Below are 26,930 nucleotides of genomic sequence, written 5' to 3'. Positions count from 1 at the left end.
TGAAATGGAATGGAATGGAATATGGAATGGAATGTGGAATGAAATGAAATGGAATGTGGAATGGAATATGAAATGGATGGCAAGGAATGTGGAATGGAATGGAATGGAAGGCGGAATGGAATGTGGAATCGAATGTGGAAAGTTACGTGGAATGATCTGGAAGAGAACACGGAATGGAATGGAATGCAATGTGGAATTGAAATGGATGGAGGGCTATGTGGAATGACATGGAATGGAACTTGGAATGGAATGTGGAAAGGAATGTGGAATGGAGTATGGAATGGAATGTGGAATGGAATGGAATGGAAGGTGGAATGGAATGGAACGGAATGTGGAAAGGAATGGAATGAAGTGCAACATGGAATGGCATGGAATGGAATGTGGAATGGAATGTCGAATTCAATGAAGTGGAATGTGGAATGGAATGAAATGGAATGTGCAATGGAATTTGGAAAGGAATGGAATGCGGAATGCAAAGGAAAGGAATGCAGAATGGAAAGGAATGGAATGTGAAATTCAATGATGTGGAATGTGGAATGGAATGAAGTGGAATGTGCAATGGAATTTGCAACGGAATGGAATGTGGAATGGAAAGGAATGGAATGCGGAATGGAAAGGAATGGAATGTGGAATGGAATGGAATATGGAATGGAAAGGAATATTGAATGGAATGGAATGCAATCTGGAATGGAAGGGAAAGGAATGCAATGTGGAATTGAATGGAATGGAGTGTGGAGTGGAATGAAATGTGGAATGGAAAGTGAAATGGAACGTGGAATGGAAATTGGAATGGAATGGAATGGATTGGTATGGAATGAATGTGAAAAGTAATGGATTGGAATGTGGAATGAAATGTATACTAGAATGGCATAGAATGTGGAAAGAATGTGGAATGGAATGGAATGGAATGTGGAATGCAATGGAATGTGGAATGGAATGGGGAAAGGAATGCAATGGAATGTGCAATGGAATGGAATGTGGAAAGGAAATGAAAGGAATGTGGAATGCAATGTGGAATGGAATGGAATGTGGAATGGAATATGAAATGCAATGGTATGGAATATGGAATGGAATGTGGAATGGCAGGGAATGGAATATGTAATGGAATGTGGAATGGAATGGAAAGGAATGTGGAAACGAAGGTGGAAAGGAATGGAATGGAATGTGGAATGGAATGTGGAATGGAATGGAATAGAATGTGGAATGGAATGCGGAATAGAATTTAAAGGATTCTGGAATGTAATGTGGAAAGGATTGTGGAATGGAATTTGGAATGGCATGTGGAAATCAATGGAATGGAATGTGTAACTGAATGTGGAATGGAACGGAAAGGAATGTGGAATGGAATGTGGGATGCAATGGAAAGAATGTGGAATGGAATGGAATGGAATGTGGAATGGAATGGAATAGAATGTGGAATGGAAATTGGAATGGAATGTGGAATGGAATATGGATTGGAATGTTGAATGGGACGTGGAATGGAATGTGGAATGGAATGTAATATGGAATGCAATGTGGAATGAATTGTGGAATATTATTTGGAATGGAATGTGGAATAGAGTGGAATGGAATGTGGAAAGGAACGGGGAATGGAATGGAATGGAATGTGGAATGGAATGTGGAATAGAAAGTGGAATGGAATGGAATGGCATGTGGAATGGAACCAGGAACGAAATGTGGAATAAAACCTTGAATGGAATGCAGAAATGGAATGGAATGCCGAGTGAAAAGGAATGGAAAGTGGAATGGAACGGAATGAAATGCGGACTGGAATGGAATGGAATGTGGAATGGAATTTGGAATGGAATGGAATGCAATGTGGAATCGAATGTGGAATGGAATGATACGTGTAATGGAATGAAATGAAATGTGGAAGGGAATTGAATGGAATGTAGAATTTAAAGTGGAAGTAAACGTAATGCAATGTGGAATGGAATGTGGAATCAAATGGAATGTGGAATCGAATGGAATGTGGAATGGAATGTTGAATCGAACGTGGAATGGAATGGAATGTTGAATGGATTGTGGAATGGAATGGAATGGAATGGAATGTGCAGTGGAATGGAATGGATTGTGGAATGGAATGGGTTGGAATGCCAAATGGAATGGAATGGATTGGAATGGAATGGAATGAAATGTAGAATGGAAAGTGGAAAGGAATTCAATGCAATGTGGAATGGAATGGAATGCAATGTGGAATGGAATGGAATGTAACGTAGAATGGAAAGTGGAATGGAATGGAATGCAATGTGAAGTAGAATGTGGAATTGAACGGAAGTTGGAATGGAAGGGAATGGAATGTGGAAAGGAATGGAATGTAATGGAATTTGGAATAGAATGTGGAATGGATTTTAATGGAATGTGGAATGGAAGGTGTAGTGGAATGGAATGAAATGTCTAATGAAATGGAATGTAATGGAAAGGAACGTAGAATGGAATGGAATGGAATATAGAATGGAATATGGAATGGAATGGAACGGAATGTGGAATGCAATGGAAAGAAGGGTGTAAAGGAATGTGGAATGGAATGGAATGGAATGTGGTATCGAAGGTGGAATGGAATGGAATGGAATGTGGAATGGAATGTGGAATGGAAAGTTATGGAATGGGGAATGGAATGGAATGTGGAATGGAATGTGGAATGGATTTTGGAATGGAATATGGAATGGAATGTGGAATGGATTGTGGAATGGAATGTGGAATGGAAAGTGGAATGGATTGTGGAATGGAATGTGGAATGGAATGTGGAATGCAATGGAAAGTAATGCGTAATGAAATGTGGAATGGAATGGAAAGGAATGTGGAATGGAATGTGGAATGCAATGGAATGCAATGTGGAAAGGAACGGAATGGAATGTGGAATGTAATGGAATTGAATTTGGAATGGAAATTGGAATGGAACGTGGAATGGAATGTGGAATGGAATGTGGAATGGAACGTCGAATGGAATGGAATGTGGAATGGAACGTGTATGAAATGCAATGTGGAATGGATTGTGGAATGTAATGTGGAATGGAATGTGGAAGAGAATGGAATGGAATGTGGAATGGAATGCAATGAAATATGGAATGGAATGGAATGGAATGCAATGTGGAATGGAATGGAAAGGAATGTGGAAAGGAATGGAATGAAATGTGGCGTGGAATGAAATGTGGAATGGTATGCGAAATGGAATGAAAAGGAATGGACTGCAATGGAATGTGGAATGGAACAGAATGTGGAGTGGAATGGAATAGAATGTTGAAATGAAAGTGGAAATTAATGGAATGGAATGTGGAATGGAATGTGGAATGGAGAGGAATGGAAAGTGGAAAGGAATAGAATGGAATGTGGAATGGAATGGAATGGAATGTGGAATGGAATATGGAATGGAATGTGGAATGGAATGTGGAATGGAATGCAATGGAAGGTGGAATGGAATATGGCTGGAATGCAATGTGGAATGGATTGGAATGCAATTGAATGGAATTTATAATGGAATTGAATGTGGAATGGAATGGAACGGAACATGGAAAGCAAGGTGGAATGGAACGTGGCATGGAACATAGAATGGAACTTGTAATGGAATGGAATGGAACGTGGAATGTAATGGAAGGGAATGTGGAATCGAACGTGGAATGGAACGGAAAGGAATGTGGAATGGAATGTGGAATGCAATGGAATGGAATGTGTAATATAATGCAATGCAATGTGGAACGGAATGGAAAGGAACGTTAAATGGAACGTGGAATGGAACGTGGATTGGAAATTGGAATGCATTGTGGAATGCAGTGCAAAGGAATGTGGAATGTACTGTGGAATGGAATGGAATGCAGTGGAATGTGGAATGGAATGTGGAATGGAGTGTGAAATGGAATGTAATGGAATGTTGAATGGAATGTGGAAAGAAATGGAATGTAAACTGGAATGGAATGCAATGCAATGTGCAACGCAATGCGGAATGTGATGGAATGGAATGTGGAATGGGAGGTGGAAAGGAACGTGGAATGGAACGTGGAATGGAATGGAATGTGGAATGGAATGTGTAATGGAACGTGGAATGGAATGGAATGTTGAATGGATTGTGGAAAGGAATGTGGAATGCTATGTGGAATGCAACGGAATGTTATGTGGAATGGAATGTGAAATGAGATGGAATGGAATGTGGAATGGAATGGAATGGAGAGTGGAATGGATCGTGGAATGGAATGGAATGGAATGTGGAATGGAACGGATTGGAATGTAATGTGGAATGGAATAGAATGTGGAATGGAATGGGATGGAATTTGGAATGGCTTGGAATGGAATATCGAATGGAATGGAATGTGGAATTGAATGTGGAATAGAATGGAATGCAATAAGGAATGGACAATGGAATGGAAGTTTGAATGTAATGTGTAATGAAATGGAATGGAATGTGGAATGAAATGTGGATTGGAATGGAGTGGAACGGAATCAAATGTGGAATGGAACGTGGATTGGAACCTGGAATGGAACTTGGAATGTTACATGGAATGAAACGCCAAATGGAACATGGAATGGAATGTCTAATGGAACGTGGAATGGAATGCGCAATGGAATGTGCAATGGAAAGGAATGGAATGAAACGGAATCTGGAATGGTATGTGAAATGGAAAAGAATGGAAAGTGGAATGGAATTGAATTGAATGGAACTTTTAATGGAATGGAATGGAATGTGGAATGGAATTGAGTGGAATGTTGAATGGAAGTGAATGGAATGGAACTTGGAATGGATTTGAGTGGAATGTGGAATGGAAGTGAATGGAATGGAACATGGAATGGATTGGAATGTGGACTGGAATAGAATGGAATGGAATTGGATGTGGAATGGAAAGGAATGTGCAGTGGAATGGAATGTGGAATGGAAAGGAATGTGCAGTGGAATGGAATGTGGAATGGAAAGGTTGGAAAGTAGAATGAAATGGAATGGAAGGAGGAATAGAATGTATGGAACAGGGAATGGAATGGAATGCAAGGTGGAATAGAATGGGTAAGAACGTAGAATGGAATGGAATGTCATGGGGAATGGAATGGAATGGAATGTGGAATGGAACGGATTGCAGTGTAATGTGGAATGGAATGGAATGTCGACTGGAATGGAAAGTGGAATGGATTTGAATGAAACGTGGAATGGATTGGAATGGAATGGAAAGTGGAATGGAACGTAGAATCAAAAGGAATGGAATGTGGTATGGAACATGGAATGGAATGCAATGGATGGTGGAATGGAACATGGAATGGAATGGAATGAAACGTGGAATGGAACACGGAACGGAATGTGGAACGGAATGCAATTGAATGGAATGGAATGTGGAATGGAATGGAATGGAAAGTGGAATGGAATGGAATGGAATGTGGAATGGTATGGAATGGAATGTGGAATGGAATGGAATCGAATGAATTTGGAAAGGGATACAATGTTACGTGGAATGCAATGCGGAATGGAATGCAATGGAATGTACATTGGAATGGAATCCCATGTGGAATGGAATGGAAAGGAATGTAGAATAGAATGGAATGGAATGTGGAATGGAACGTGGAATGGAATGGAATAGAATGGAATGGAATGGAACGTGGAATGGAATGGAATAGAATGTGGAATAGAATGTGGAATGGAATGGAATGGAAGGTGGAATGGAATGCTGAATGGAATGAAATGGAATGTGGAAAGTAAAGTGGAATGGAATGTGCAGTGGAATGGAATGGAAGGAGCAACGGAATAGAATGGAATCTGGAAAGGAATACGGAATGGAAAGAAATGGAAAGTGGAATGGAATGGAATGGAATGTGGAATAGAATGGAATGGAATGTGGAAGGGAATGGAATTGAATGTGGATTGGAATGGCATGGAATGTGGAATGGAATGGAATGGAATGTGGAATGGAATGTGGAATGAAATGCATTCTCTAATGGAATGGAATGGAATGTGGAATTGAATGGCATGTGACAAATAATGGAATGGAAAGTGAAATGCAATGGAATGGAAAGTGGAATGGAATGGAATGGAATGTGGAATGGGATGTGGAATGCAACGGAATGGAATGTGGAATGCTTTGGAATGGAATGGAATGGAATATGAAATGGAATGTGGAATGGAATGGAATATAATTGAATGTGGAATGGAAGGGAATGGAAGGTGGAATGGAATGAAATGAAATGTGGAATGTGGAATGGAATGGAATGTGGAATGGAATGGAATGGAATGGAATGGATTGGAATGGAATCTGGAAAGGAATGGAATGGAATGTGGAATGGAATGGAATGGAATGCATAAAGAAATGTGGAATGGAATGGAAACTTATGGAATGCCATGTGGAATTAAATGGAAGTAAATGTGGAAATAAATGGAATAGAATTTAATGTGAAATGGAAATATAAAGGAATGTGGAATGGAATGCAACGGAAAGTTTAATTGAAAGGAATGGAATGTGGAATGGAATGGAATATGGAATGGAATGGAATATGGAATGGAATGGAATGTTGAATGGAATGGAATATGGAATGGAATGGAATGGAATGTGGAGGGGAATGAGGAATGGAGTGGAATGGAATGCGGAAGGCAACTGAAAGTAATGTTGAACGTAGTGGAATGAAATGGAATGTGAAATGCAATGGAATAGAATGGAATGGAAGATGGAATAGAATGGAATGGAAGACGGAATAGAATGTGGAAAGGAATGTGGAATGGAATGGAATGGAATGTGGAATGGAATTGAATGGAATGTGGAACGGAATGGAATGGAATGGAATGGGAGTATACCGGAATGAAATGTGGAATGGATTGTGGAAAGGAATATGAAATGGAATGTGGAATGGAATGCAATCGAACTGAAAGGATTGTGGAATGGAATGGAATGGAATTTGGAATGCAATGGAATTGAATGGAATGTCAGATGGAATGGAAAGGAATGTGTAATGGAATGCAATGGAATGTGTGATGGAATGGAATGGAATGTGGAATGGAATGGAAAGGAATGTGGAATGCAATGCTGAATCGTGTGGAATGGAATGTGGAATGGAATGGAATGGAATGTGCAATGCAATGTAGAATGGAAAGGAATGTGGAGTGGAATGTGGAAGGGAATGGAATGGAACATGGAATGCAATGGAAAGTAATGGAATGTGGAATGGAATGGTATGGAATCGAACGAAATTTGGAATGGAAAGGAATGGAATGTGGAATGGAATGGAAATGAATGTGGAATACAATGTGGAATTGAACGTGGAATGGAATGAGTAATGCAATGGAATGAAATGTGGAATGGAATGGAAAGGAAGGTGGGAAGGAATGTGTAATCAAATGTGGAATTGAACGTGGAATAACATGGAATGGCATGGAATATCGAATGGAATGTGGAATGGAATGGAATGGAAGCTGTAATGGATTGGAATGGAATGGAATGTGGAACGCAATGGAATGGAACGGTATGTGGAAAGCAAAGGAATAGAATGTGGAATGGAAAGGAATGGAACGGAATGGAAAGTGGAAAGGAATGTCGAATGGAAAAGAATGGAATGTGGAATGGAATGGAGTGGAATGTGGAATGGAATGGTATGCAATGGATTGGATTGTGGAATAGAAAGGATTGTGGAATGGAATGGAATGGAATGGAATGTAGAATGGAACGGAATTGGAATGGAAAGTATTGTGGAATGGAATGGAATGGAATGTAGAATGGAACGGAATTGGAATGGAATGGAATGGAATGTTGAATGGAATGTGGAGTGGAATGTGGAATGGAATGGAATGGAATGCGGAATGGAATGGAAAGGAATGTGGAATGGAATGGAATGGAATGGAATGTGGAATGGAATGGAATTTGGAATGGAATAGAATGCAATGTAATCTGGAATGGAATGAAATGTAATGAGGAAAGGAACGGAAAAAATGTGGAATGGAATGGAATGGAATTTTGAATGGAATAGAATGCAATGTAATCTGGAATGGAATGAAATGTAATGAGGAAAGGAACGGAAAAAATGTGGAATGGAATGTAATGGAAAGTTGAATGGAATGGAATCGAATGTGGAATGGAGTGCAATGTAATGAGGAATGGAATGGAATTGTATATGGAATGGAATGGAATGGTATATGGATTGGAATGTAGAATGGAATGGAATGGAATGGAATGTAGAATGGAATGTGGAATGGAATGAAATGGAACATAGAATAAATTGGAATGGAAAGTGGAATGGAACGTGGAATGGAGTGGAGTAAAATGCGAAAAGAACGTGGAATGTAATGAAATGCAACCTGGAATGGAAGGTGGAACAGAACGTAGAATGGAACATGGAGTGGAACGTGGAATGGAAAGTGGAATGGAAAGTGGAATGGAAGGGAACGGAATGTGGAACGGAATTAAATGGAATATGTAAAGGAATGTGTAACGGAATGGAATGTAATGTGGAATGGAATGTGTAATTGAATGGATTGGAACGAGGAATGGAAAGTGAAATGGAACGAGGATTGGAAAGTGGAGTGGAATGGAAAGGAACGTGGAATGGAATGTGGAATGGAACGCGGAGTGTAACGTGCAATGGAACATGGAATACAACGTGGAATGGAATGTGGAACAGAATGTGGAATGTAAAGGAATGGAATGTGGAATTCAATGGAATGGAATGTGGTATGGAATGTGGAATGGAAAGCAACGGAATGTGGTATGGAATGGAATGGAATGGAATGTGGACTTGTATGGAATTTAATAGAATGTGGAATGGAATGTGGACTTCAATGGAATGGAATGCAATGGAAAGTGGAATGGAATGGAATTGAATATGTAATTGAATGGAATGAAGTGAGGAATGGAATGGAAAGGAATGTGGAATAGAATGTGGAACGGAAAGGAAAGGAAAGTGGAATGGAATGGAATGGAATGGAATTCATTGTGGACTGGAAAGGAATGGAATGTGGAATGGAATTGAATGCGATGGAATGTGGAATGATATGGTATGGAATGTGGAATGGAATGGTATGGAGTGTGGAATGGAATCTGTAATGCAGTGTGGAAAGGATTGGAATGCAATGTAGATGGAATGGAATGGAATGTGGCATGGAATGGAATGGAAAGTGGAATGGAATGGAATGGAATGTAGAATGGTATGTGGAATGGAATGGAGTAGAATGTGGAATGGAATGTAGAATTCAATGAATTGGAATTGAATAGAATGTGGAATGGAAAGGAATGGAATTTGGAATGCTATTTAATGGAATGGAATGGAATGTGCAATGGAACGTGGAATGGAATGTGTAAAGGAATACGGAATGGAATGTGGAATGGAATGGAACGGAATGTGGAGTGGAATGAGGAATATAAAGTGGAATGGAATGGAATGGTATGTGGAATGGAAAGTGGAATGGAACGTGGAATGGAACGTGGAATGGACTTGAATACAAAGTGGAATTTAATGGAACATGGAATAAAGTGGAAAGGAGCGTGGAATGGATTGTGGAATGGAATAGAATGTGGAATGGAATGGAATGAAATGTGGAATGGAATGTGGAATGGCATGGAATGTGGAATGCAACAGAGTGATTAATGGAATGGAATGGAATGTTTAATGGAATGGAATGGAAATTTTATTGGAATGGAAAAGAATGTGGAATGGAATGGAAAGGAATGTGAAATGGAATGTGCAAAGGAACGTGGAATGGAATGGAATGGAATGGAAAGTGGAATGGAATGGAATGGAATGAAATGGGGAATGGATTATGGAATGGCACGTAGAATGGAAACGAATGGAATGGACTGGAATGTGGAATGGAATGGAATGGAATGGAATGTGGAATGGAATGTGGAATGAAATGAAATGGAATGAGTAATGGAAAGTGGAACGGAATGGAATGGAATGTGTAATCGAATGGAATGGATCATGGAATGGAATGGAGAATGGAATGTGGAATGGAAGGGAATGGAATGAGGACTGGAATGAGGAATGGCACGTGTAATGGAATGAAATAGAACGTGGAATGGAACTTGGAATGGAAGGTGGAGTGGAACTTGGAATAGAACTTGGAATCAAATGGAGTGGAATGTGGAATGGAAATAAAAGTGGAATATACTTGAACATGGAATGTAACGGAATAGAACATGTGATGGAATGGAATGTAAGGTGGAATGGAATGGAATGGAAAGTCGAATGAAATGGTACGTGAAATGGAGTGGAATGGAACGTGGAATGGAATGTGGAATGGGATGGAAGGGAATGTAGAAAGCAATGGATTGGAATGTGGAATGGAATGTGGAATGGAATGGATTCGAACGTAGAATGGAATGAGGAATGGAACGTGGAATGGAATGAAATGGAAAGTCGAATGAAACATGGAATGGAAAGTGAATGGAACGTGGAAAGGTTCGCAACGTGAAATGAAATGGAAAGGAAAGTGGAATGCGTTATGGATTGCAATGGAATGGAATGTTGAATGGAATGGAATGGAACAGAAAGGAATGTGGAAAGCAATGTGTAATGGAACGTGCAATAGAATGGAATGAAATGTGGAACAGAACGTGGAATGGAAGGGAAAGAATGTGGAAAGGAATGGAATGGAATGTGGAATGGAATGGAATGGAATGGAATCTGGAATGGAATAGAATGGAATAGAATGCAGTGTGGGATGGAATGTGGAATGGAATGCAAACGAATGTGGAATGGAATGGAATTGAATGTGGAATGGAATGGAATGTGGAATGGAATGAGGAATGGAATGGAATGGAAAGTGGAATGGAATGGAAGGGAATGAAATGTGGAATGGAATGGAAAGGAATCTGTAATGGAAAGTGGAATGCAATGGAATGGAATGGAATGGAATATGGAATGGAATGGAATGTGGAACGGAATGGAATGGAATGTGGAATGGCATGAAATGCAATGTGGAATGGAACGTGGAATGGAACGTGGAATGGAATGTAGAATGGAATAAATGAAATGTGGAATGGAGGGGAATGCAATGGAATGGAATGGTATGTGAAATGGAATGGAATGGAATGTGGAATGGTGTGTGGAACGAAATGTGGAATGGAATGGAATGTGGAATGGATTGGATTGGAAAGTGGAATTGAATGGAATCCAGAGGAAAGTGGAGTGGAATGGAGAATGGAATTGAATGCAGAATGGAATATAATGTGGAATGGAAAGGAATGGAATCTGCAAAGGAATGGAATGGAATGTGGAATGGAATGGAATGTCGAATGGAATGCAATGGAATGTGGAATGCAACGGAATGGAATATGGAATGGAATGTGGAATTCAACATGGAATGGAATGGATAGGAATTTGAAATGGAACGTGGAATGGAACATGGAATAAAATGTTTAATTGAAGTTGGAATGGAATGGAAAGTGGAATGGAATGGAAAGGACTGGAATATGGAATGGAACGTGCAATGCAAAGTAGAAAGAAACGTGGAATGGAGTGGAATGTGGAATGGATTGTGGAATGTAACTTGGAATGGAATAGAATGTGGAATGGATTGTGGAATGTAATTTGGAATGGAAAGTGGAATGGAATGGAATGGAAGGTTGAATGGAATGTGGAAGGGGATCGAAAGGAATGTGGAATGCAATGGATAGCAATGTGGAATGGAACGTTGAATCTCATGGAGTGGAATGTGGAATGGAATGAAGAATGGAATGTGGAAGGGAACGTGGAATGGAATGAAATGCGGAATGGAAAGTGGAATGGATTGTGGAATGGAATGGAATGTGGCACGGATTGTGGAATGGAATGTGGTATAGAATGTGGAATGGAATGCAATGGAAAGTGGAAAGGAATGTGGAAAGAAATGGAATGGAATGTGGAATAGAATGTGGAATGGAATGCAATGGAAAGTGGAAAGGAATGTGGAAAGAAATGGAATGGAATGTGGAATGGAATGTGGAATGAAATAGAATGGAATGTGGAATGGAATGGAATGGAATCTTGAATTCAACGTTAAATGGAATGGATTGGAATGTGAAATGGAACGTGGAATGGATTGTGGAATGGAACTTGTAATGCAATGGAAAGTGGAATGGAATGTAGAATGGAACATGTAATGGAATGTATTGTGGAATGGAATGGAATGGAATGTGGAATGGAACGTGTAATGGAGTGGAATGTGCAATGGATCGTGGAATGGAACTTGGAATGGAATTGAATGTGGAATGGATTGTGGAATGTAATTTGGATTGCAACATGAAATGGAATGGAATGGAATGTGGAATGGAATGTGGAATGAGATGGAATGAAATGTGGACTGGAATGGACTGGAATGTGGAATGGAACGTGAAATCGACTGGAATAGAATGTGGAATAGAACGTGGAATGCAATGTGGAAAGGAAAGTGGAATGGAATGGAATGCGGAATGGAAAGTGTAATGGATCGTGGAACGAAATGGAATTAGGAAAGGATTGGGGAATGGAAAGTGGTATGGAATGTGGAATGGAAAGGAATGGAATGTGTAATGGAATGTGGAATGAAATTGAAGGGAATGTGGAATGGAATGTGGAATGAAATGGAATGGAATATGGAATGGAATGGAATGGAATGTGGAATGGAACATGGAATGGAATGGAAATGAATCGAATGGAATGTGGAATGGAAAGTGGAATGGAACAGAATAGAATGTGGAATGGAATGGAAAGGAATGTGGAATGGAATGTGGAAAGTAATGGAGTGGAATGTGGAATGGGATGGAAAGCAATGGAATGGAATGTGGAATGGAATGGAAAGGGAAGTGAAATGGAATACTATGGAAGGTGGAATGGAACTGAATGGGGTGGAAATTGGAATGGAATGGAATGCAATGTGGAAAGGAATGTAGAATGGAATGTGGAATGGAATGTGGAATAGAATGTGGAATGGAATGTGCAATATAATGTGCAATGGAATGTGGAATTCAATGGAATGAAACTGGAAACGAACGTGGAATGGATGGTGGAATGGAACGTGGAACGGAAGATGGAATGGAATGTGGAATGGAATGGAATTGAATGTTGAATGGAACATGGAATCAAATGGAATGGAACCTGGAATGGAATGGAATGGAAAGTGGAATGGAATCTAATGGAATGTGGAATGGAATGGAGTGGAATGTAGTATGGAATGGAAAGGAAAGTGGAATGGAAAGTGGAATGGAATGGAATGGAATGGAATGTGGAAAGGAATGGAATGGAATGTGGAATGGAATGAATTGGAATGTGAAATGGAAGGAGGAATGGAATGGAATGGAATGTGGAATAGAATGGAATGGAGTGGAATGTGGAATGGAATGGAATGGAATGGAATGTGGAATGGAGTGTACAATGGAATGTGGAATGCAATGCGGAATGGAATATGGAATGGAATGGAATGGAATGTGGAATGTAGTGGAAAAGAAAGTGAACTGGAATGGAATGGAATGGAATGGAACGTGAAGTGCAATTAAATGTGGAATGGAATTCAATTCATTTTTGGAATGGAATGGAAAGGAAAGTGGAATGGAAAGTGGAATGGAATGGAATGGAATGTGGAATGGAATGAAATGGATTGCGGAATGGATTGGAACGGAATTTAATGTGGAATGGAATGGAATGGAAACGAATGGAATGGAATGTGGAATGGAATGTAATCGAAAGTGGAATGGAATGTAATGAAAAGAGCAATAGAATGGAAAGAAAAGTAGAACGTAACGCAACGGAAAGTTGAATGAAATGGAATGGAACTTGGAATGGGATGGAATGGAATGGAATGTGGAATGGAATGAAATGGAAAGTAATGGAATGTGAAATGGAAAGTAATGGAATGTGGAATGGAATGTGGACTGGAAAGGAATGGAATGTGGAATTGAATGGAATGTGGATTGGAATGTGGAATGGAAAGGAATGGAATGTATAATGGAATGGAAAGGAATGTGGAAAGGAATGTGGAATGGAATGTGGAATGGCATGGAATGGATTGTGGAATGGAACGGAATGCTATATGGAATGGTATCAGGACTGGAAAGGAATGGAATGTGGAATGGTATGAAATGGGATGTGGAATGGAATGCAATGGAAAGTGGAATGGAAAGTGGAATGAAATGGAATGGAATGTGGCATGGAATGAGGAATGGAATGTGGATTGGGAAGGAATGCAATGCGGAAAGGGGTGGAATGGAATGTGGAATGGAATGGAATGGAATGAGGAATGGAATGTGGAAAGTAATGGAATGGATTGTGGAATGGAATGAAATGAATTGTGGAATGGAATGGGGAGTGGAAAGGAATGGAATTTAGAATGCATTGGAATGGAATGTGGATTGCAGTGGAATTAAATGTGGAATGGAATTTCGAAGGGAATGGAATGGAATGGAATGTGTAATGGAATTGAATGGTATGGAATGCGGAATGGAAAGGAATAGAATGTGGAATGGAATGGAACGGAATGTGGAATGGAATGTGGAATGGAATGGAGCTGAACATGGAATGTAATGGAATGGAATGTGTAATGGAATGTGTAATGGAATGGAATGCAATGTGGAATGGAATGGAAAGGAATGTGGAATGGAATGCGTAATGGAATGGAATGGAATGAGGTTTGCAATGGAATGCAATGGAATGTGTAATGGAACATGGAATGGAATGGAATAGAATATGGAATGGAAAGTCGAATGGAATGTGTAATGGGACGTGGAATGGAATGGAATGTGTAATGGAATGTGTAATGGAATGTGGAATGAAATGGAATGGAATGTGGCATGGAATGGAATGGAAAGTGGAGTGGATCGTGGAATGGATTCTGCAATATAACGTGGAACGAAATTGAACGTGGAATGGAATTGAATGGAATGTGGAATGGAATGGAAATGTATATGGAATGGAATGGAATGGAATGGATTGTGGAATAGAATGGAATGGAATGTGGATTGGAATGGAATGGAAAGTGGAATGGAATGCAATGGAAAGGAATGTAATGGAATGTGGAATGAAAAGGAATGTAATGTGGAATGTAATGGAAAGAAATGGAATGTTGCCTGGAATGGGAAGTGGAATGGAATGGAATTCAATGTGGAAAGGAATGTGGAATGGAATGGACTAGAATGTGGAATGGAATGGATTAGAATGTGGAATGGAATGTGGACTGGAAAGGAAAGGAATGTGGAATGGAACGGAATGGACTTAAATGGAATGTGGAATGGAATGTGGAATGGAATGTGAAAGATGAAGGAATGAATTGTTTAATGGAATGGACTGGAATGTGGAATGGAATGTGTACTGGAAAGGAATGGAATGTGGAATGGAATGGAAAAAATGTAGAATGCAATGGAATGGAAAGTGGAATGGAACTTGGAATGAAACGGAAAGAATGTGAAATGGAATGTGAATGGAATGTGGAATCGGAAGGAATGGAATGTGGAACGGAATGAGGAATGGAATGGAATGGAAAGGAATGGAAAGGAATATGGAATATAATGTGGAATGGAGTGGAATGGAATGTGGTGTGGAATGTGGAATGGAACGTAGAATAGAATGGAAAGAGGAATGTGAAGGAATGTTGAAGGCAATGGAATGGAATGGAATGGAATGGATAGGAATATGGAATTTAATGTGGAATGGAATGGAATGGAAAGGAATGTGGAATGGAATGGAAATGAATGTTGAATTAAATGGAACGAAATGTAATGAGGAATGGAATGGAATGGAAAGTGGAATGGAATGTGGAACGGGATGGAACGGAATGTGGAATGGAATGCAATGGAATGTGGAATGGAATTCAATGGAATGTGGAATGGAAAGGAATGGAATGTGGGTGGAATGAAATGGAATGTGGAATGCAATTGATTGGAATGGAATCGAAGGTGCAATGGAATGCAACAGAATATGGAATGGAATGTTGAATGGAATGGAATGGAACGTGGAATGGATATGGAATGGAACGTGGAATGGAATGTTGAATGAAATGCAGAATGGAAAGGAATGGTATGTGGAAAGGAATGTGGAATGGAATGTCATGGAATGTGGAATGGAAAGAAATGGAATGTGGATTGTAATGTGGAATGCAATGGAAAGAGTGTGGAGTGGAACGAGGAATGGAAAATGGAAAGGAACGTGGAACATAACGTAACGTGTAATGCAATGGAATGTTATGGAATGGAATGTGGAATGGAATTGAATTTAATGGAATTAAATGTGGAATGGAATGGAATGGAATCGAATGTGGAATGGAATATGGAATGGAATGGAATGGAATGTGGAATTCAACAGAACGGAATGGAATGTGGAATGGAATGGAATACAATGGCATGCAAAACAATGTGGAATGGAATGGAATGCAATGTGGAATGGAACATGGAATTGAATGTGATGGAATATGGAATGGAATGTGATGCAATGTGGATTGGAATGTGGAATAGAATGGAATGGAATGCGGAATTTAATGTGGAACCGAATGGAATGGATTGGGGAATGGAAAGGAATGGAATGCGGAATGGAAGATGGAATGTAATGAAATGGAATGTTAAATGGAATGGAATCAAATGGTATGGAAAGTGGAATGGAATGCAATGGAACATGGAATGGAATGTGGAATGGAATGGAATGGAAAATGGAATGGAACGTGGAATGGAACGTGTAATGGAAAGTGCAATGGAACGTTTAGTGGAAAGCGTAATGGAATGAGTAAAGGAATGGAATGGAATATGGAATGGAAGGGAATGGAATGCGGAAAGTAAAGTGGCAATGAATGTGGAAAAGAATGGACTGGAACATGGAAAGAAATGGAATGGAACGTGGAATGGAATGGAATGGAGTGTGGAATAGAATGGAATTTAAGGCGGAATGGAATGGAATGGAATGTGGACTGTAATGGAATAGAATGTGGAATGGAATGGAATGGAATGTGGAATGGAATGGAAAGGATTGTGGAATGGAATGAAATGGGGAATGGAGTGAAATGGAATGGTATGGAATGAGGAATGGAACAGAATGGAATGGAATGGAATGTGGAATGCAATGGAATGGAACGTGGAATGCAACGTGGAATGGATTGTGTAAAGGAACGTGGATTGGAACATGGAATGGAAAGTGGAATGGAATGAGTAATGGAATGGAATGGAATATGGAATGTAAGGGAATGGAATGCCGAATGGATTGTTGAATAGAATGTGGATTGGAAAGTGGAATGGAATGGAATGGAACGTGGAATGGGATAGAACAGAACCTGGAATGTAACGGAATGGAATGTAATAGAATGTGGAATGAAAGGGCTGGAATGAGGAATGGAATGTGGAATGCAATATGGAATGGAATGCGGAACGCAATAGAATGGAATGTGGAATGGAATGGAATGGAACTTGGAATTGAATGGAATGGAATGTGAAATGGAATGGAATGGAAAGCAATATGGAAGGGAATGGAATGGAATATGGAATTGAATGGAATGGAATGTGGAATTCAATGGAATGGAGTGGAATGTGGAATGGAATTGAATGGAATGTGGAATTGAAAGGAATTCAATGTATAATTTAATAAAATGGATCGTGGAATGGAATGTGGAATTGAATGGAATGGAATGTGGAATGGAAGGGAATGGAATGTGGAATGGCAAGTGGAATGGAATGGAATGGAATGAGGAATGCAATAGAATGGAACGTGGAATGCAATGTAATGGAAAGGAATGTGGAATGGAATGTGGGATTGAATTGAATGGAGTTTGGAATATAATTGAAAGGAATGCGGAATGGAATGCAACGGAATGTGAAATGTAATGGAACGTGAAATGGAATGGAATTGAATGTGGAATGTGAAATGGAATGTGGAATTCAATGTGAAATGTAATGTGGAATGGAATGTGGAATGGAATGTTAAATGGAAAGTGGAATGGATTGTGGAATGGAATGAAATGAAAGGTCGAATGTAATGGAATGGAACGTGGAATTCAATGCAACGGAACGTGGAATGGGATGGAATGGATTGTAGAAAGGAATGGAATGGAATGTGGAATGGAATGTGGAATGAAATGTAACGGAATGTGGAATGGAATGGAATGGAATGGTATGGAATGTGGAATGGAAAGGAATGGAATGTGGAATGGAACGTGGAATGGAATGGGATGGAACGGGGAATGGAATGTAGAATGGAACGTGGAATGGAACGTGCAATGTAATGTGAAATGGGATGTGAATGAAATGCGGAATGGAATGGAATGCAATATGGAATGGAATGTGGAATAGAATGCAAAGGAATGTGGAATCGAATGTGGAATGCAATGGAAAGGGATGTGGAAAGGAATGTGGAATGGAATGGAATGTGGAATGGAATGTGGAATGGAAAGTGGAAAGGAATGTGGAATAGATTGGAATGGAATTTAAAGGAATGGAATATGGAAAGGAATGGAATGGAATGTAGAATGGAATGGAATGTGGAATGGAATGGAATGGAATATAATGGAATGGAATGTGGAATGCAATGTTGAATGGAATCTGGAATGAAATGTGGCATGGAATGTAATGGAATTGAATGGAAATTTGAATCGAATGGAATGGAAAGTGGAATGCAATGTGGAATGGAATGGAAGGGAATGGATTGTGGAATGGAATAGAATGGAATGTGGAATGGAATGTGCAATGGAAAAGAATGTAATGGAATGGAAATTGGAATGGAATATGGAACAGAATGTGCAATGGAATGTGGAATGGAATGGAATGGAATGTGGAATGGAATTTGGAGTGGAATGTGCAATGGAAGGTGGAATGGAATGGAGAGTGTAATGGAAAGTGGAAAGTAATGGAATGGAATATGGAATGGAATGGAATTTAATGTGGAATGGAACGTGGAGTGGCATGGAATGCAATGCAATTGAATGTGGAAAGGAATGTGGAATATAACGGAATGGAATGTGAAATGGAATGGAATGGAATGGAATGTGGAATGGAATGGAATTTGGAATGGAATGTAAAATGGAATGTGAAAAGTAATGTGGAATGAAATGTGGAATGGAATGGACTGCAAAGTGGAATGAAATGTGGAAAGGAATGTGTAACAGAATGGAATGGAATCTGGAATCGAATGAAATGGAATGTGGAATGAAATGTGGAATGGAATGTGCAACGGAATGGAATGGAATGTGGAATCAAATGGAATGGAACGTGGAATGGAACGTGGAATTGAAAGTGGAATGGAAGGTGGAATGGAATGTGGAATGGAACATGGATTGGAAAGGACTGGAACGTTGAATGGAATGTGGAATGGAATTTAATGGAACGTGGAATGGAATGTGGAATGGAATGCAATGGCATGTGGAATGGAATGGAATGGAATGGGGAATGGAATGGAATGGAATGTGAAATGGAATGTGCAATGGAATGGAATGTGGAATGGAATGAATAATGGAATGAGGAATGGAATGGAATGGAATGTGGTTGGAATGTGCAATGGAATGTGGAATGGATTGTGAAATGAAATGTGGAATGGAAAGTGTAATGGAACGGAATGGAATGTGGAATGTAATGTGGAATGGAACGTTGAATGGAACGTGGAATGGAATTGAATGGAACGTGGAATGGAATGGAATGGAATGTGGAATGGAATCTGCAATGCAATGTGGAATGGAACGTAGAATGGAACCTTTCCTTTCTGTTCCATTCCACATTCCATTCCATATTCCATTCCGTTCCATTCCATTCCATTAGAAGTTCCATTCCACTTTAAATTCCACATTCCATTTCATTCCTTTCCATTCCATTCCACGTTCCATTTCACAATCCATTCCACTTTCTATTCCATTACTTTCCACGTTCCATTCCACATTCCATTCCACATTCCATTCCATATTCCATTCCATTCCATTCCACATTCCATTCAATTCCATTCCGCATTTCATTCCATTCCATTCCACATTCCATTCCATTTCATTCCGTTCAATTGCATTCCACATTCCATTCCACCATTCGAGATTCCATTCCGTTCCATTCCACATTCCATTCCATTCCACATTCCATTCCATTCCATTCCATTGCAATCCACCTTCCACTACATTCCAGTGCAATCCACATTCCATTCCATTCCATTCCACATTCCGTTCGATTCCATTCCAACGCAATCCACCTTCCACTACATTCCAGTGCAATCCACATTCCATTCCATTCCATTCCACATTCCATTCCAGTGCATTTCAATTTCCATTCCACACTACTTTCTATTCCATTGCATTCCATTCCACTTTCCTTTCCACATTCCATTCCATTACATTAAATTCCAGTCCACAGCCCATTGCATTCCATTCCATTCGTGATTCCATTCCATTCCATTCCACATTCCTGTCCATTACATTCAACACTCCATTCAATTCGTTTCCACATTCCACTCCACTGCATTCCACATTCCATTCCACATTCCGTTCCCCATTCCATTCCATTACATTCCACATTCCAATCCATTCCATTCAATTCCAGTCCACATTCCATTCCACTTCATTCCATTCCCTTCCTCATTTCATTCCATTCCATTCCATATTACTTTCAAGGTTCCTTCCCACATTCCATTCCACATTCCATTGCACATTCCATTCCAGTCCGTTCCACATTCCATCCCATTCCGTTTTATTCCAGTCCACATTCCATTCCATTCCTTTCCATTCCATTCCAGATTCCATTACTTTTCAATCAGCTTTCCTGTCCGCTATATTCCACATTCCATTCCACATTCTATTCCACTACATTCCACATTCCATTGCACATTCCACTCAATACCATTCCACATTGCATTCAATTCCATTCCACATTCCATTCCACATTTCATTCCATTCCACATTCCACATTGCATTCCATTCTACTCCATTCCATTCCTCATTCCTTTACACATTACAATCCGTTCCATTTCAATATCAATTCCATTACTTTCCATGTTACATTGCAAATTCCATTCCTTTTCATTCAACTTTCCATTCCATATTCCATTCCATTCCTTTCCACATTTGAATACATTCCATTGCCTTCCATTCCACATTCCATTACATGGCATTCCCTTCCATTCCATATTCCATTCCATTCTATTTTAAATTCCATTCCATTCCATTTCATTCCATTCCACATTCCATTCCATTCCATTCCACATTCCGTTCCATTCAATTCCACATTCCATTCCATTTCTTTCCATTGCAATCCAAATTATATTAAATTCCCATCCACTCCACATTCCATTCCATTCCACTCCACATTCCATTCCAATTCATTCAACATTCCTTTCCATTCCATTCCACAATCGATTCCACTTTACATTCCACATTCCATTCCATTACATTAAATTCCATTCCACAGTCCATTCCATTCCGTTCCATTCCAGATTCCAATCCATTCCATTCCACATTACTGTTCATTACCTTCAACAGTCCATTCAATTCCTTTCCACATTCCACTCCACTCCATTCCACATTCCATTCCATTCCATTCCACTTTCCATTCCACATTCCTTTCCATTCCATTCCATTCCATTCCACATTCCATTCCATTCCATTCCATTCCAGTACACATTCAATTCCATTCCATTCCCTTCCTCATTCCATTCCATTCCATTCCAGATTCCATTCCACATTTCATTAATTCCATCACACAATCCATTCCATTCCATTCCACATTCTAATCCATTCCATTTAACATTCCTTTACATTCCACATTCCATTCCACATAACATTCCATTCTAAGTTACATTCCATATTCCATTCCATTTCATTCCACATTCCATTCCTTTCTATTCCATTCCATTCCTCATTCCATTACACATAACATTCCACTCCATTCCACCTTGCTTTCCATTACTTTCCACCTTCCATTTCACATTCCATTCCTTTCCATTCCACATTCCATTCCATATCCCTTTCCTTTCCATTCCACTTTCCATTAAATTCCATTCCCTTCGATTCAACATTCCATTCCATTCAATTCCATTTCTCATTCCATTCCATTGTGCATTCCATTCGAATCCATTCCATTGCAATCCACATTCCATTACATTCCACTTTACATTGTATTCCACTTAACACTGCATTCCATTCCACATTCCATTCCATTGCATTCCAATTTCCATCCCACATTCCTTTCCATTCCATTGCATTCCATTCCACTTTCCATTCTACATTACATTCTGATACATTCCATTCAATTCCACATTCTATTCCATTCCATTACACATTCCTTTCCATTCCATTACACATTCCTTTCCATTCCATTCCATTGCATTCCACAATCCATTCCGGATTCCATTCCTCATTCCATTTCACATTCCTTTCTATTCCATTCAATTCCATTGCATTACATTCCAATTTCCATTCCACATTCCTTTCCCTTCCATTACATTCCATTCCACTTTCCATTCCATTACATTCCATTCCATTCCACAATCCATTCCATTCCTTTCCACATTCCATTCCATTCCATTCCACATTCAATTCCATTCCTATTCCTTTCCAGATTTCATTCCAGATTCCATTCCACATTCCATTCAATTCCGTTCCACATTCCATTACATTCTACCTCTCATTCCATTCCATTCTACTACATTCCACATTCAATTCCACATTCCACTCCATACCATTTCACTTTCCTTTCCATTCCATTCCACGTTCCATTCCACATTACATTATATTCCACATTCCATTCCACATTCCATTCATTTCCACAATTCAATCCACATTCCATTCCATTCCATTCCTCATTCCATTCCACATTCCATTCCTTTGCATTCCTCATTCCATTACACATTACTTTCCACTCCATGTCACGTTCCATTCCATTACTTTCCACGTTGCTTTCCACATTCCATTCCATTCCATTCCACATTCCATTCCTTTTTCCATTCTATTTCATTCCACATTCCATCCCAATCCATTCCCTTCCATTCCCTTCCATTCCACATGCTATTCCATTCCATTTTGCATTCCATTACATTTATTGTATTCCACATTCCAATCCATTCCACATTCCTTTCGATTCCATTCCATTGTAATCTACATTCAATTACATTCCAATCCATTCCACATTACAATCGATTCCATTCCACATTCCATTCCATTCCATTCCACTTTCCATTCCACATTCCATTTTATTCTATTCCATTCCATTCCACATTCCGTTACATTCCACTCCATTCCAATCCATTACTCATTCCAATACACATTGCTTTCCATTCCACATTGCATTCCACATTCTATTCCATTTCATTCCATTCCATTCTACATTCCATTCCATTTAATTCCATTCCACTACACATTAAATTGCATTTTGCATTCCATTCCGTTCCATTCCATTTTAAATTCCATTTCACATTCCATTCCACATTCCATTCAACATTCCATTTCACATTCCATTCCACATTCCATTTCATTCCCTTCCTAATTTCATTCCATTCCAACTTCCCTTCCACATTCCATTCCACATTCCACTCCACGTCCCATTCCATTCCATTCCACGTTCCATTACACACTCTATTCCATTCCATTACACTTTGCTTTGCACATTCCAATCTACATTCCATTCCACATTCCATTCCATTCGATTCCACTTTCCATTCCATTCCGTTCCACATTCCATTCCACATTTCATTCCACATTGCAGTCCATTCCATTCCAAATTCCATTCCTCATTACTTTCCACATTCCATTGCACATTCCATTCCATTCCATTCCACATTCCATTCCATTCCATTTCACATTCCATTCCGTTATATTCCACATTCCTTTCCACATTCCATTCAACATTCCATTCCACATTCCATTCCATAATCCTTTCCCACTCCATTCCATTCCATTCCCCATTCCATTCCTTTCCATTCCACATTCCATTACATTCCATTCAACATTCCATTGCACATTCCACTCCGTTTCATTCCACGTTGCATTCCACATTCCATTCCATTCCATTCCTCATTCCATTCCATTCAATTACATATCCCATTCTCTTTGAATATGACATTCCATTCTGTTTACATTTCACATTCCATTCCATTCCATTCCACATTCCATTCCATTCCATTCCACATTCCATTCCATTCCATTCCACATTCCATTGCATTCCATTCCATTGCACATTCCATTCCATTCCATTCCACATTCCATTCCACATTCCATTCTATTCCATTACAAATTGCATTTCGTTTCATTACACATTCCATTCTATTCCAACTTCCATTCCACATTGCATTCCATTCCATTCCACATTGCATTCCATTCCAAATTCCATTACATTCCCTTCCATTCCAATCCACATTCCATTCCACCCCATTCCATTCCATTCTACTCCACCCCATTCCATTCCATTCCAAATAACATGCCATTCCGTTTAAATCCATTCCACATTCCATTCCATTCCATTACAGTTTCCATTCCATTCCATTCCATTCCATATTCCTTTCCACATTCCATTCCATTGCATAGCACAATCCATTCCAATCCATTCCACATTCCATTCCATTCCATTCCACATTTCATTCCTTTCCATTCCAGTTTCCATTCCATTCCATTGCATTGCACAATCCATTCCAAACCATTCCACATTCCATTCCATTCCATTCCACATTTCATTCCTTTCCATTCCACTTTCCATTCCTTTCCATTCCACATTCCATTCCATTCCACTTTCCATTCCATTCCATTCATTTCCATTCCATATTCCATACTGTACCATTCCTTTCCACATTCCATTCCGTTCCATTTCACATTCCATTCCCTTCCATTCCATTCCACATTCCATTCCATTTCATTTCACCTTCCATTCCATTTCATTTCACCTTCCATTCCTTTCCATTCCATTCCACAGTCCATTCCGTTCCATTCCACGTTGCATTCCATTCCACTTTCCATTCCATTCCATTCGTTTTCATTCCACATTCCATTCCATACCATTCCTTTCCACATTCCATTCCATTTCATTCCACATTCCCTTCCATTCCACGTTCCATTCCAGATTCCATTCCAAATGGCTTTCCATTCCATTCCATTCCACATTCCATTACATTCTATTCCACTTTCCATTACATTCCATTCCACATTCCATTCCATTCCATTCCATTCCACGTTCCATTCCGCATTCCATTCAATTCCCCATTCCATTCCATGTTCCATTCCAGATTCCATTCCATTTTGCATTCCATTCCACATTCCATTTCACTCCATTCCATTGCATTCCAAATTGCATTGCACTCCATTCCATTCCATTCCATTCCGTTGTATTCCATATTCTGTTCCAGTTTCCATTCCATGTTCCGTTCCACATTCCATTGCATTCCACATTCCATTCCACTTCCCATTCCGTTCCATTCCACATTCAATTCCATTCCATGCCCTTACATTCCAAATTCCATTCAATTCCATTTTACATTCCATTCCATTCCATTCCACGTTCCATTCCATTCCATTCCGCATTGCATTCCATTCCATTTCACATTCCATTACACATTCCATTCCATTCCATTCCATTTCATATTCCATTACATTTTCCATTCCAATACACATTCCATTCCACATTCCATCACATTCCATTCTTTCCAGTCCACATTCCAATCCATTCCATTCCATTCCAGATACCATTCCATTCCAATCCACATTCCTTTCCATTGCACTCCAAACTCCATTCCACATCTCATTCCATTCCATTCCACATTACATTTCACATTCCATTCCACATTAAATTCCATTCCATTCAACATTCCATTCCATTCCATTCCTTTCCACATTCCTTTCCATTCCATTGCACTGCATTCCAAATACCATTCCATTCCATTCCACATGCCTTTCCCATGCATTCCACATTGCATTGCACTTTCGATTCCATTCCATTCCACTTTGCATTCCACATTCCATTGCACATTGCTTTCCATTCCACCTTCCATTCCACATTCCATTCCCCATTCCATTCCAATCCATTCCTCTCCATTCCATTGAATTTCACAGTCCATTCCATTCCATTCCATTTCACATTCCATTCCATTGACTTCCTCTTTCCATTCCACATTCTATTCCGTTCCATTCAACATTCCATTCCACATTCCATTCCATTCCATTCCACATTCCATTCCACGTTCCATTCCACATTCCATTCTATTCCATTCCACATTCCATTCCATTCCATTGCACATTGCATTCAAAATTCCTTTCCATTCCATTCCACCTTCCCTTCCATTCCATTCCACATTCCATTCCATTCCTTTCCACATTCCTTTTCATTCCATTCCACATTCCTTTCTACTTCCACTTCAAATTCCATTTTATTTCCATTACACACGCCATTCCATTACATTCCACATTCCATTCCATTCCTTTCCACATTCCATTCCATTCCACACTAAATTCCATTCCATTCCTTTGCATTCCATTCAATTCCATTCCACTTTCCCTTCCATTCCATTCCATTCCCTTCCATTCCACTTTCCATTCCATTGCATTGCATTCCACATTCCATTCCACATTCCATTCCATTCCATTCCATATGAAAGTCAATTCCATTCGAATTCATTCCACATTCCATTCCATTCCATTCATCATTCCATTCCATGTTTCATTCCGATTTCCATTCCATTACATTCCATACCATTCCACATTCCATTCCATGCCAAATTCCATTTCAGATTCCATTCCACACTTCATTCCAAAATCCACTCCATTCGATTCCATTCCACACTCCATTCCATTTCATTCCATTCCACATTCCATTCCATTTCATTCCACATTCCATTCTATTCCATTCCACAATGCATTCCATTCCATTCCATTCCAAAATCCATTCTATTCCATTCCATTCCACATTCCATTCCATTCCATTCCACATTCCATTTCAGTACATTCCACATTCCATTCCATTCCATTCCTTTCCATTCCACATTGCATTCCATTCCACTATCCATTCCATTCCATTCCATTCCAGATTCCATTCCATTCCATTCCACATTCCTTTAAATATTCCATTCTATTCCATTAGACATTTCATTACTTTCCATTCCCTTCC

This window comes from Pongo abelii, chromosome 11, assembly GCF_028885655.2.
Source record: "Pongo abelii isolate AG06213 chromosome 11, NHGRI_mPonAbe1-v2.0_pri, whole genome shotgun sequence".
Taxonomy (NCBI): domain Eukaryota; kingdom Metazoa; phylum Chordata; class Mammalia; order Primates; family Hominidae; genus Pongo; species Pongo abelii.
Note: the sequence above shows the minus strand (reverse complement) of the source record.